This window comes from Sander vitreus, chromosome 1, assembly GCF_031162955.1.
Source record: "Sander vitreus isolate 19-12246 chromosome 1, sanVit1, whole genome shotgun sequence".
Lineage (NCBI taxonomy): Eukaryota > Metazoa > Chordata > Actinopteri > Perciformes > Percidae > Sander > Sander vitreus.
This window is the reverse complement of record NC_135855.1, coordinates 12,030,985-12,045,118: the sequence shown is the minus strand read 5'-3', so window position 1 is coordinate 12,045,118 and position 14,134 is coordinate 12,030,985.

The window sequence follows — 14,134 nt, the reverse complement described above, 5'->3', positions numbered from 1 at the left end:
ATTTTTCTGGGGCATTTCCACCTTTAATGGATAGGACAGCTCAGACAAGAAAGGGGAGAGAGAGGGGGAAGACACGGAGGAAACCATCACACATGAACCCTGGACCTCCTGCATCGAGGAACTAATCTTTACATATGTGCGCCTGCTCTACGAACTGAGCTAACCAGCTACACATTGATGTTTTATCACAACATACTATATTATGGCTTTTTTATCACTTTTTTGGCATTCTATCATATGACACTTTTTTATAACTAAAAATATTAGGGCTGTCACATACTCTGTGATTAATTAATCGAAATTAATCGCATAAATAATTAACGGTGCCTGGACCGAAAAAGAAAACGAGAAAAAACAAGTGTTATGGTTTTGGTGTTTTGTCTTGTCTTATCGTAGTCTGTTTTCCTGTAATTTTTGTAGCCTGGTTTTCTGTCATGTCTTGTTTCCTTCTGTTGTGTGATTATCAGTCTTGTTTTATGTTCTGTTTCCTGTTTTATTTTGATAGTTTGTTCTCTGTCTTGTCTTGTTTTACTCCCTGTGTTTTCCCGCTCTTGTGATTGCCTGATGTTTTCCACCTGTTTCCCAGCCCTTGTGTCACCTGCCTCTTGTTACCTTGTTACCCTCTGTATTTAGTCTTTGTGTTCCCCTTGTCCTGTGTCAGATCATTGTATGTTGTTTGGAGTGTCTGTATGTCATCTACCCTGTTGGTCTTGGTGTTCCTGATGTTTTGCCTGTTCCTGTTTTTGTTGGATTTTTGCCTGCTGTTCCAGGACACCTTTTGTTTATTGGATTTCATTTAAATAAATCCTTGAGATTACACTTGTTTCTGCCATCTTGCATTTGGGTCCTACATCCCCTGAAACTCCTGACAACAAGAAGGGTACTAAACAACAGTCGGCGACATTAAAGAAGGCTTGTTTATTGCTAGGCCATATGGTCAAAATGAAAGGATTTAATAATAATGTATAACAATAACTTATTTCACTAATAAATTACTGTTGAACGACAAAAACAACCACCAGATGGGAAAAGGACATTTAACAATAACTTTGAATGCACCACAAGGCTGTAGTTTACCAGTTTCATTGAACGCACCGTCTGTGTTGTTTTTCCGACAACGGCAGTTGCAGATTGTTACATGTGTTGGAATCCTCTACAGTAAAACACAGTCAACTTTACACCGTTTAGCGTTAGCTGTCAGCATTTTAACCGTTTTTAATCCAGCTACTAGCTAGCGGTAGGCTACCGTTAGCTGCTCGAGTATAGTGTTAACTAGCGTCACGTGCAGCGGTGTTTGTGTTGCCTGTAACGTCTGTTTCAGAGCATCAGAGAGAAGCGCAGACATATCAGTGGCACCAGATTTCGGTAGCCTATTCAGGAAGAGGATTTTTAGTAAATGTAAATGTTCCAATTAATGATCCAGGCAGCACATTCTCGTCTTCCTCCATTTTACAGTCGAATGGTGGCTAGAATGGCTCCGGGTCAAACGTCAATATGGAATGGATAAATCTGCGTTATTTTTTTCTCCGATTAATTAATCGAAATGAACGCGTTATTTTGACAGCCCTAAAAAATATATACTGTGACTTTTTATTTTAAGATTATTTTTTGGGCATTTCTGCTTTTAATGGCTAGGACAGCTCAGATAAGAAAGAGGAGGAAGACATGCAGGAAACCATCACAGGTCAGACTCAAACCCTGAATCTGCATGGAGGAACAAAGCTTTATATATGCGCGCCTGCTTCACAAACTGAGCTAACCGGCCATACTGTGACTTTCATCACTTTTTTCGACATAGTATACCATGACATGCACTTTTTTTGACATATAATAATGTGAAAATGATAAAAAGTCATAGTATAGCATGTCGAAAAAAGTGATTAAAGAGTAAAATTATAGTATGTCGAAAAAAGAAAAGAACGTCAAACTCCACACAACAAGCCCGGCCCTGACTGGGGATGGAACCAAAGGTCAGAGTCTGCAGGGCTTGTTTGTTGGTGCTAAATGCAGCAGTGCTAACCACTGAGCCACCGTGACTGTAAATAAGTATTGTCATAGAATAGCATGTCGAAATAAGTCATAGTATACTATGTCGAAAAAAGTGATAAAAAAGTGTGGGATCGAACCAAGGGTCAGAGTCTGCAGTGTCTATTTAGCCATTGCTTAGTCCGATCACTGAACACTCCTTACGTACTCTGTGTTGTGATATGAATCATAAGGTAATGTACAGAGTGCTGTAACTACAGGACTTTTTTTGGTTCTGATCATTTGCCATCACTACAACTGCTTCCATGTTCCAGGTGGACTACAAATTTAACAGCATAAGTGTAAAAACCTTCAGCTTGCCGTTTTATGGCGATTATGTGTCAGACTATAATTTTGAACAGGACCAGTTGTCAAGCAACCAGCAGAGGTTTAAGGAAGTCACTGGAGTGTACTTACCAAAATGTCAATTGCTAGTGGTATATAACCAACAACATGTAAGCTTGTTGAAAAAAGAAATAATGTCTTGTATCAGTATTTGTAGGCTATGACGTGCTTCAGTGAGAAGCACAACATGGAAGTTGACAGCGCGTCTCATAGCAACACTGACCCTCAATTGTCAGTCAGCCGCTGCTATGGGAAACATCCCCCAGAGACCTGAAGTTTTGATGCAGTTTCCACAGATATGTCCAAAAAGTAAATATGCACAATAGCTGCAATATCATCAGAGTTTCAGAATGAAAATAGTCTCTGACATGTGTAAGAATGTAAGGATCAAAAGGGATTCGTTTCAGTTTGTTCTTTTCCTCTCATTGATAAGCCACATTGAACTTAATGAACAACTCAACATCCCCCATACTCATTTAAAAACCTTGAAGGAATGGTAGGACGTGGTGGCATATGGAGGCTGATGTGTAGCTGCTGTCTCAGCCTTTGTTGCCAAACCTGCCCAATCTGTCTACAGAGGCAAATGCTGGTGGAAGAAGGAACAGCTTGAACTCCAGTTTGACAACATATTTAAAACACCTGAACTACTCACAATTCCACATTGCTCTCATATTTTCCTCACATTTTTAGTTTCAGTTTAACCACTAAGCTGAATGAGACGTATATTTATACTGCCCATTGGCTTTCTAGCCAGCCTACTGCCTGACTATTAAATATTTTTGCCAAACGAAGGTCTGACAATAGTAATGTAAAATCACACAATGCTTAACATTGTCTTAAAAATAGGCGTTGGAAATAAATTAAATGTGTGAGATGTGCTTTGTTAAATATTTTTATGCCAGTTGCCAGCATGATGAAAATGAGATGTGTACAATTTGAATGAATTAGGGGTTCAATACAATACATGACAGGACAACACAGAGACATGAATTACTTAAATGTCTCCAAACATTTAAGTAAGGGATAATGTAATGCCAGCGGGTCTTGCATCACCCTGTTGGGGTTTAATTTGCAATAATAACCCGTTTGCTCTACATTATCCCACTTATTCCATCACTTACTAAAGAAATCTATAATTTGCCACAAACTATTGATTGAAAAATATTTTATTGATTTTAAAGTAGTCCTGCAGCTTACAATCAGAACTGCATCCATACCATAGGTCTGCTAGTGTGCCATAATTGACCAATCAAAATCAAGAATGGAACAAAGCTGTGTACCACACTTTTATTTACTCACTTGCAAAAAGTAAGAAGAAGAAGAAGATCGAAATAACTCTCATGTCTATAAATTAAATATGGAGCCAGGTAGCAATTAGTCTATATCCACGACGTTCCACTTCCGGGGTTGCTTCGTTGCCGTCAGAAATTCCGCCGGATTTCACTCTTTTCAGTCGGATGTCTGTTACCTTTCGTTTTATTTGTGTTGGAATTTTAAACTCCGGTGGATTTATGAGAACTATGGTTAGCTGCTCCTCAGATCTCTGCAGGGTAAATCCAGACAGCTAGCTAGACTATCTGTCCAATCTGAGTTTTCTGTTGCACGACTAAAACAACTTTTGAATGAACACATGTTCCACCAAAACAAGTTCTCTCCCGAGGCTATTTTTCAGAGGCACCGTGGCTTTAAGCGCTGCCCTGACAATAAACCACAGCATGTTTTTCTCCAATCCCGGAATGCTGTGTGGACTCCACAGTGTTGCGGAGCAGGGTCTGGCAAAGCGAGACTAGGTGGCAATTGGCTAAATTCAAAAATCCACTTACCAGCACCTTCAAGCTCAATAATTGTCACTCATTCCGTTTGTTTAACCTGAACACAAACAGAAATGTAAAATTCATAGTGGTTTTACTAAGTGCTGTAACTATTTTTTTGCAAACAACAGGTGGGCATCAACATAAATCCTAAACCTATAACTACGAATTGACATTTTTATAACTTCCGTTCATGTATGAATGAAACCAATTAGACACACCAGTGCCTCTTCCCCTGCCTCCTTTATGCTAAAATAAGCTAAGCTCATGCCTCCTGGCTCAAGTCCTGTACCTAACACTCAGCAACTAGATTTACATTTACACAGTAACAATAAAGCAGCTTTAAGAGAAAATAAGAGAACGTAGAAGAAAAGAATGCGATAATGATTGTGTTAATGATATAATGTTGTGTTAATGATATGACGAAACAATGAGAACAGTGATGATCAAACCACAGTTGATTGAGGAAACCATTTTCTTATGAGGCACACAACTCATGTTGCCAAGATGTGTCAGTGCAGATGTATTTAGAATGATCGAGACTGGATTCTGTCTTAATTGGGCAAACTAAAAGTTTAGTGCAAGCCCACAGGGCATTAACTAAGCAAGTATAATATTCCCAAAAGTGTGCTAAACCGACATACAGTGTGTGTGTGTGTGTGTGTGTGTGTGTGTGTGTGTGTGTGTGAGCCTAATTGTAGGTATAATTGTAGTGCATAATTTTTAACTCGGCTGAGACATCTCAGCTGCTGAGGTTAGTTTAGGGTTACCTATAAGGAAATGAGGTAAACCTGTGGTTCAGGACCACCCAAACAGAAGGAGGCATTTTGCATTTTAGAAGTACACCCACAGCTCAGACTGTTGTGACATTAAAGACATTCCTGGGGTGTAAAGCTAACTCAATAGGATATGGCATAGAGCGTGAGAAATGAGACCAAGCACCAGGTTAACATTCTCCCTCTGTCACTGTCACAGGTCGGCCGCTCATTGCAGCTTATACATTACCCATGTGTCTGACAGCCTATTGTCTGTCAGTGATCTCTCCACACTGGTTGCTGCTGCTGTTGGGTCACCGGGGTGGATCTGAAAGGTCAGCGTTCTCCTCTGACAGAGCCCATTCTGGGAAAGATAAACAAATACGAAAGGTTACAAATATACAGATGAGACAGGGGAGTGATATTTGCATAGACAGGCAATGAATGCTGAAGAGCCCCGTGTAAAATAAACATAGATTTCGCTATCAGTTATGCAAACTAAGACACCTGTAAACCCGTGGGAACATGGCAACAGAATTTAAAGCATGCCACCTTTTTAGACAACAGACAGCATACCCTCCAGGCACAGTTGGCAGGTAAAAAAAGAGTTTGACTTTCACTTAGCCTTTACTTCACTAAGCCCCACTGACATTCAACTTTTATTAAACAAGATCGTGGAAATATACACAAACAACCACAGAGTATAAATACATTCAATCTTCCCATGAAAATAATAATGGCTGGAATAAATAATAGCCAGCATGCTGTGTCCAACATGAACAAATGGCCGTTAATAAGGGCTGGTTAAAACAAACATAAAGGCGGAGGAGGGAGAAAGCCAAGCTCACATTGCAAATTTAGTATAATGTACATTTCCATGGCACCAATTCCATCAATACAGCTAAAGAGTCATGTCATATTCACTACTCTGCTGCTCTAAGTTTCTCGTTTTAAATGAAATACTAGTTTCTTTAATTTTTTTTCTTTCCACTTCCACTATCTCTAATGGAACTCAACACCTCCTGCCCATTTCATTTTTCACATGAAAAGCCCCCAATTAAAGAGCACAGTGGACGAGTGATGTTAAGAATTTGTAGAAAGTGTTGAATTTCACTGAAAAAAACACCCTCTCAGGTTGAAGGTGGGTAGAACAGGAAAGAGAAGCGGTGTACTCAACCAAAATTATTCAAATCACCCGTGTGGGTTTACTATTGTTGTGCAGGACCTTTATAGTTGGGGAATGACCATGGTTAGATGACACCAGCGTTTAATGTTGGTCGGACATAGAAACTTAAAAGCTCCCGTGCTAGAGGCAGCAAAGGTAGGCCTCTGGTGTGGGGACTGCTGGTTTTGTTGCTTCTCAGTCTGGGATTTTGTATTGTCTTTTTTGTATGCCTCAAGGGCGTAAATCCCAGGGGGGTCACCCCCATCTAATGGTTGTCCCCCCCTAGAAATATCATTAAAACAATGCTGTGTATTGTAAATAACATAATGATGTATACTTAAAATATCTGTGTAAGTAGTAAAACAATACAAACCCCAAAAAATGCTTTTTAAGTTTAGAAACATTTTGAGTCCCCCCTCCCTTGCCTCACAGTAGTTTGGTCCACTGCATGCCGTAGGATCTGCGCTAGACTCACAGTCACATCGGGTAGTGACAGGAATGTAGTAAGTTGACGGTTCAAGGCTATTTTATTCACATTAAACAACGTATGAAGTTTTTCTTTTCTCAAATAGAAATGATGCTGGGTAATTAATGAATTAATCATGACAAAAAGTTCGCTATGTTAGTGTAATATAATGTAACGTTACCTAGCTTATAGCTTGTTGGATAGAAATACACCCACTACAACTAACGTTACCATGGCGATAAGACTAACGTTATGTGTGCGAACTGATATTGGGGTTAATGTTGAAGATCTACAGTTGTGTTTAGCTCAATATGAAATTAAGTGGTTGATCAGTTAAATATATATCCTCTGTCCCACACAAAACCTAATATATATGTGGAGGACGCAAGATAATTTTAGAATTATAGTATGACCGCATGGCGAACCTATGAACCTAATTCATATTTAGACATCTGACGTTGAAGATTTGTGTTGTTGTTGCCCAGATAAAATGACAGAGAAATGAAAAACAGACAAAAGATTCTTTTTCAGTACACCAAAACGCCAAGTAAGTACAATAAGTCCTCATATCAAGACAATTTGGTAACATCTTTATAAGAATGGGTGCTTATGGAAATACTAACGTCACTATGTCACAGTCAAAGGAGACAGAAAGAAACGAGGGAGAGGGAGACCAGAGACAGTCAGGTGGAGAGTCTCAGGGGCACCAGGGACAGTCAGGTGGAGAGTCTCAGGGGGACCAGGGACAGTCAGATGGAGAGTCTCAGGGAGACCAGGGACAGTCAGATGTAGAGTCTCAGGGGGACCAGGGACAGTCAGATGTAGAGTCTCAGGTAAGTGTGTTGAGCTCAGTTCATATTTTTGGAGGTGTGTGGCTGTCAGGGTGAGCAGATGAGCTTTACCAGTGGCTCACTAATTTACATTATGATCAGCTAATTTAACAAGTGTACAAAAGCATTGTATTTCTTTTATATGGGGACACTTTTTCAAAATAAGTCATTATGTTTTAAGGTATTTTTGTGGCTTGATTATAAACAACTTAAAAATAAATACATGGTTTTAAAGAACAACATTATGGTCAATTTAGTCAGCTTTCCAATGAATCAAGAGAAACGCTGAAAAAAAGGATAATGGTAGCGTCTCCATGCTACACTAATGATAGTATTAAGGTTTTCCTCTGTGTACACATGTCCTCTACCAGTATAATTGTGGCTATATTATTTGTGTCCCCTTCAAAAATTGCTCTTCAGAAATTTTATGTTTATTGTCCCCCCCTACTGTTAGATCAGCTTTACGCCCATGGTATGCCTTTATGTTAATAAATCCCATGGATTTGATTGTTTTAAAGGTGTTTACTGTGGTTGATTTGGGAGTGTTGTTAGCCCAATTAGGGCTGGGCTACGGGTGGGGTAACAGTATGGTATGACAAAAATCAATATATTAACGAGGCAGGGGGATAAAACATGACACAAATGCACAAACACTTTAAAAAGGAATCTTCCTCAAGGTTCTCTGTGAGGTTTTTAAATTCTCTAAGTGATACATGTGGATCCATCACTTTTAAGTAATTCTATAGTGAGGTCCAACTACAAGAAAGTATTTTTCAAAGCCCTTTTATCCAACTATGCAAAGACTCAGGGCAGACAATAGGAACATGTCCTGTGAATGTAGCATTAACCAAACTTTTGACAAGTATAATCTCAAAGATATGACAGAAAGTGGGCCAAGAATGCACTTATAAATACAACTACACCAATGGATTTTCTACAAGGAGACAGAGAGTGCCAGCCAACTCTTGCATAACAAGGTACAGTGATAAGTGTGCTTTCAATCCAGTAAAGTCTGTAAGGCCAGATAATAAAGCCTAGCAACCAAAGATAATGACATAATGCTTTTATCGTACCCTTATAATCAATCAGGCATAAAAAGAGACGATAATAGGGGAAGAAAAGGCCTTCTCTTTATATGTGAACACCATTACATAAGTTTTACCCCCTCTCAGGACAGGTTGGAGCAGGTTTCACACAATGGAATATTAACAAGGTCAAAGGCGAGACTGAAGCAGGTTTCAGACTAGGTGATTAAGGCGGGTGCCAGCTTGTTGCAGACTAGATCACTTGGCTCGGTTCCAGTTGCTGTGAAGCAAGTGAGTGTCCCCAGAAGGGACAAGAGCTGATGAGGACTGAGTTGCCCCGCAGGGACCAGATCTAACTAATGAGAACACAAAGTGCTTTGTTTAAGTGCTTTGAGTAAAGTGCAAGTGTGTTGCCCTACGGCATTTTCAACTTTAAATAATTAGTATTTAAAGTTGAAAATAATAACAAATAATAATATTGTTCTCATTGCTTCGTTTTATATTGGCGTCTTAATATGACGTCACTTGCGGTTTGCTAGTACTTCCGGTTCAGCCACTTCCTGCTTACAGCAGACAGGCAGTACATGTGCGTCCTGCAATCTGGTTGCAACCACTCAAAAGGATCATAGAGGCAATGCCGTAAGTGTCCTTATTTAACAATTAACATGTTAGAGAATATATATATCATTGACAATTTGTTAAAAAGTATGTTTATTTAGAGAGAAAGGATTACATATTTTGTGTTGTCTTTATTTACAGTTTTCACCAGCATGTCAATGATGGAGTTGCTCAGTAAAAGGTCAAAACTTACTGCGAGTCTGTCTTCATTGGCTGTGGTTTAACTCGGTGTTAAATCAGTGTTGCAACACGCTGACTGAGAACACTACAGCAAGTCAAGTCTCAAGTCTTTATATGCAAATTGGGAGTCACACTGCAAGTCTTTCAAGTTTCTGAATGTAGTCCATGTTCATAAATGACACAAGACAAGACTGTAGTCTTTAATGTGACAGAGAAGACAAGCGGAGCTCTGAATAAAATGATTAGATGTTACACCACCACCTCTCTGGAGCAAATTAGCATTTTTCCCAAAATGTCATACTCTTATTTTAACAAATATGTCAATCAACAATGCCAAAATATAGCACATAAGATAAGGTGGAGGTCGAGGGTATCAGCAGAGTAATGGTGAGAAGTGTCAGTGTAATATGGCCAATCATGGATATAAAACTTTTTGATTGTTTTATATCTATGTGGCCAATGCTGTTAGCCTACATTAATACAAGTGGACGTTACTGGTCATACAGCTGACTGTGAAGGATGAATGAAACAGCTGATACAGTATATGTACGCCCGATGTCCCTCACCTCCCACTTACTGTGTGTGTCAAGGTGTCCTGACCAAGTGTCCTTATGTGATGAGTTGGGAGTGAGAATGTGTTGGAGTGAGTATTGAATTGATATTCGCCAGGACACCACATGATTGATAATGAATGCGTCTTTGCAGGATTTGAAAATACATGACTGTTTGCTAACAAGTCCCCCATATCAACTTAAAAGGAGATATGTCAGTGTTGTGTTTACACCTTGTTCCCATTGCCCCTAAGTGGCCAAACAAATCACTTAATCCAGGTTTAACCAAGCTGTTTATTGATACTGGCCTGTGCAAATAAAGTTTGACTCTAAAATAAAAGCCACCCAATTAAGCTCCCGCAGTTCCACCACACATCATCCTGTGCTGTTCAACAGAGCTGTCTATTTACAGCTCAGTATAAATGCAGAATATTGTCTATTGAATTCCTCTGAACAGCTTGTGCAGCACAATCCAAGTGGGTTGCAGACAGATGTTTGCAGTGTAGGTCTAAATATCCAATATTTACATTATTATTGCTGGGAATCTTAGTTTCGAAGCAAGCCAACTGCCAAATGCAATCTGGAGGAAGTCATTCAACTGTACAGAGGATTAACTAAAGGAGATACAAGGAAACAGGTGGTAGACTGACATGAAAACAACACTACAGGTACTGGTCATATAATTAGAATATCATGAAAAAGTTGATTTATTTCAGTAATTCCATTCAAAAAGTGAAACTTGTATAATGTATACATTCATTCCACACAGACTGATATATTTCAAGTGTTTATTTCTTTACTTTTGATGATTAGAACTGACAACTAATGAAAACCCCAAATTCAGTATCTCAGAAAATTAGAATATTGTGAAAAGGTTCAATATTGAAGACACCTGGTGCCACACTCTAACCAGCTGATTAACTCAAAACACCTGCAAAGGCCTTTAAATGGTCTCTCAGTCTAGTTCTGTAGACTACACAATCATGGGGAAAACTGCTGACTTGACAGCTGTCCAAAAGACGGCCATTGACTCCTTGCACAAAGAGGGCAAGACACAAAAGGTCATTGCTAAAGAGGCTGGCTGTTCACAGAGCTCTGTGTCCAAGCACATTAACAGAGAGGTGAAGGGAAGCAAAAGATGTGGTAGAAAAAAGTGTACAAGCAATAGGGATAACTGCACCCTGGAGAGGATTGTGAAACAAACCCCATTCAAAAATGTGGGGGAGATTCAGAAAGAGTGGACTGCAGCTGGAGTCAGTGCTTCAAGAACCACCACGCACAGACGTATGCAAGACATGGGTTTCAGCTGTCTCATTCCTTGTGTCAAGCCACTCCTGAACAAGACACAGCGTCAGAAACGTCTCACCTGGGCTAAAGACAAAAAGGACTGGACTGCTGCTGAGCGGTCCAAAGTTATGTTCTCTGATGAAAGTACATTTTGCATTTCCTTTGGAAATCAAGGTCCCAGAGTCTGGAGGAAGAGAGGAGAGGCACAAAATCCATGTTGCTTGAAGTCCAGTGTAAAGTTTCCACAGTCAGTGATGGTTTGGGGTGCCATGTCATCTGCCGGGGCCTGTTGCACAAAAGTAGAATGAAGAAATCCAGGATAACTGAAAAAGCGCAGCTTGACTTAGTGTGGTCCGCTCATCGCGGCTTAATCGGTTGCACATTTGCCGAGCCAGGATGAGAAGGTGAAGCTATGTCAAGCCAGGTATAGATAGCTGGGATAAGTGCACGTTCACGGCTTTCTTAAATAGACCACGGTATCGATCACAGATTTACTGATGCAGAAATGGAGAAGACGCTGAGCAGCAGCTTTTAATGGAAAATTACGAGGAGGTGAAACATATAATATGCAAAAAGGGAAATACGGCTGTTGTTATCAGACAGAGAAAAAAAGCCCAACAGACAATAGCAGACCAACTGAATGCGTAAGGATTTAAAAAGATGTACTTACTAGTCACTTCACATTTTTACAAAGTTGTACACTGTGTTTTAATATGTTTGTTTTATGTGTTGGTTGTATTGCTGTATCTGTTTCTATGTGCTGGTTTTACTGTAAAGTGTCTTTGAGTAGCCTGTAAAGCACTACATAAATAAAATGTTTTATTATTTAGCCTACTTTGCCTTAAAAGTGAGCAGAGGGAATTAATGTTCCTCTGGAAATTTACCCTAAGGACTAGGCTTAATTTCAAACCTGTATTCACAATGCGAGAATATGTTTTACAACCATATGCACAAATCTCTATACGCTATGTCTAATTCTAAATGTCTTTCTACAATAAATGTTCATACAGAACAAACATGACTGGACAAAAACTACAAAAAGAAGTAAGTGACTTCAAAACACACTGTAAGCATATCTGTAAAACAATATAGCCTATTATTCAGGGTTTTTTTTCTCACTCCCAGATGCGTGACAGCACCAAAATAAAAAGATTAAGAAGCTTTGTGGCATTCCAACACATTCCCACTCCCATCTCGTAAAATACGGAGGTTTGGTCAGGTGCCATTGTCGTTGTTATTGACACTAAAAGTCTCCTTTAGAGTCCGCTGCACGGTGTGGGAGGATCCCCCTGCTTCCCCCCCGCCTCTCCACGTTGCACGGGGCAAATTTCACGGTGTCTCCGGTGCCAGTGCAACCATTTCTTACCATGTAAAGAACTGCAATAGTAGGATTTACATCAAACTTGTGACAGCAATAGTGACAAGTAATGCATGTTAATAAAAATAAAGCAGAACACATTCAGAAGACAACAGAATAACTGTTAAACACGTTTATTTCGGATCAGAGCGGCAGCTGATTTAACACGAGACTCCAGGATTAATCTTAGCCTGGCTGTTAGCCTGCTCTGGAGCAGGCTTGCTGCAAAGAATAAGTCTCCATGGTTACTTGGCTGGGTTTAATTCAACCTGCTTTTGTGCAACCAAGTCAAAGCTAAATTCATCCAGGATAACTTGAATATCCCAGCTTAATCCCTTATCCTGGTTTTGTGCAACAGGCCCCTGGTGTTGGTCCACTATGTTTTCTGAGGTCCAGGGTCAACGCAGCCGTCTACCAGGAAGCTTTAGAGCACTTCATGCTTCCTGCTGCTGACCAACTTTATGGAGATGCAGATTTCATTTTCCAACAGGACTTGGCACCTGCACACAGTGCCAAAGCTACCAGTACCTGGTTTAAGGACCATGGTATCCCTGTTCTTAATTGGCCAGCAAACTCACCTGACCTTAACCCTATAGAAAATCTATGGGGTATTGTAAAGAGGAGGACGCGATGCGCCAGACCCAACAATGCAGAAGAGCTGAAGGCCACTATCGGAGCAACCTGGGCTCTCATAACACCTGAACAGTGCCACAGACTGGTCGACTCCATGCCACGCCGCATTGCTGCAGTAATTCAGGCAAAAGGAGCCCCAACTAAGTATTGAGTGCTGTACATGCTCATACTTTTCATGTTCATACTTTTCAGTTGGCCAACATTTCTAAAAATCCTTTTTTGTATTGGTCTTAAGTAATATTACAATTTTCGGAGATACTGAATTTGGGATTTTCATTAGTTCTCAGTTATAATCATCACAATTAAAAGACATGAACATTTGAAATATATCACTCTGTGTGTAATGAAGGAATACGTACAAATTTCACTTTTTGAATGGAATTACTGACATAAATCAACTTTTTCATGATATTCTAATTATATGGTCAGGTTGGTGGCTGGGTAGTGGCTGGGTGGATGTTTTGGGATTTTGGATTCAACTTCAAAAGTATGTACTTGTCATGGCCACTATATGTACTTTCAATAATAAGTTAATGACAGGAGTGCTTACTAATGATCTGAAAAGGAAACACCAGTTTAACTTGGTGGCAACATTAACAATTTACTTTGCAGCAGAGACAAAGAAGTAACATTTTTAAGAATATGGTGATATGTACAGTTAGTAAGCCAGCAAGAGAAATTCCAATAAACATAGGCAACTGAATTAATTCAGTTCATTTTAAGGGAAACTATTCACAGGCAGAATGGTCACCGGTCGACAGCAGCAGCTCTGTGTATTTGAATGGAGGTAAACCTGCTGTTTTGGAGGCATTCCAGCTCAAATGCTGCAAAACGGCCAGAGAAAGTAATTCTCCAGTTGGGCGAGTCAATCAAGACCTGTTCTTGTCCAGTGTCTTGAGTTGAGTTAATCATAAACCGATAAAAGGGAAATCTGAAGTCTAGCTACAGTCTAAATTGGCAATCTCATTCTGTAGATAATTTCAAATAGATGAATAGATACAGCATTATTCATTACATTACATTCATTACAAATTAAATTCTTAAACCTGGAAAAAGCATTTGACAAAATAACCCACCTCAATGTCC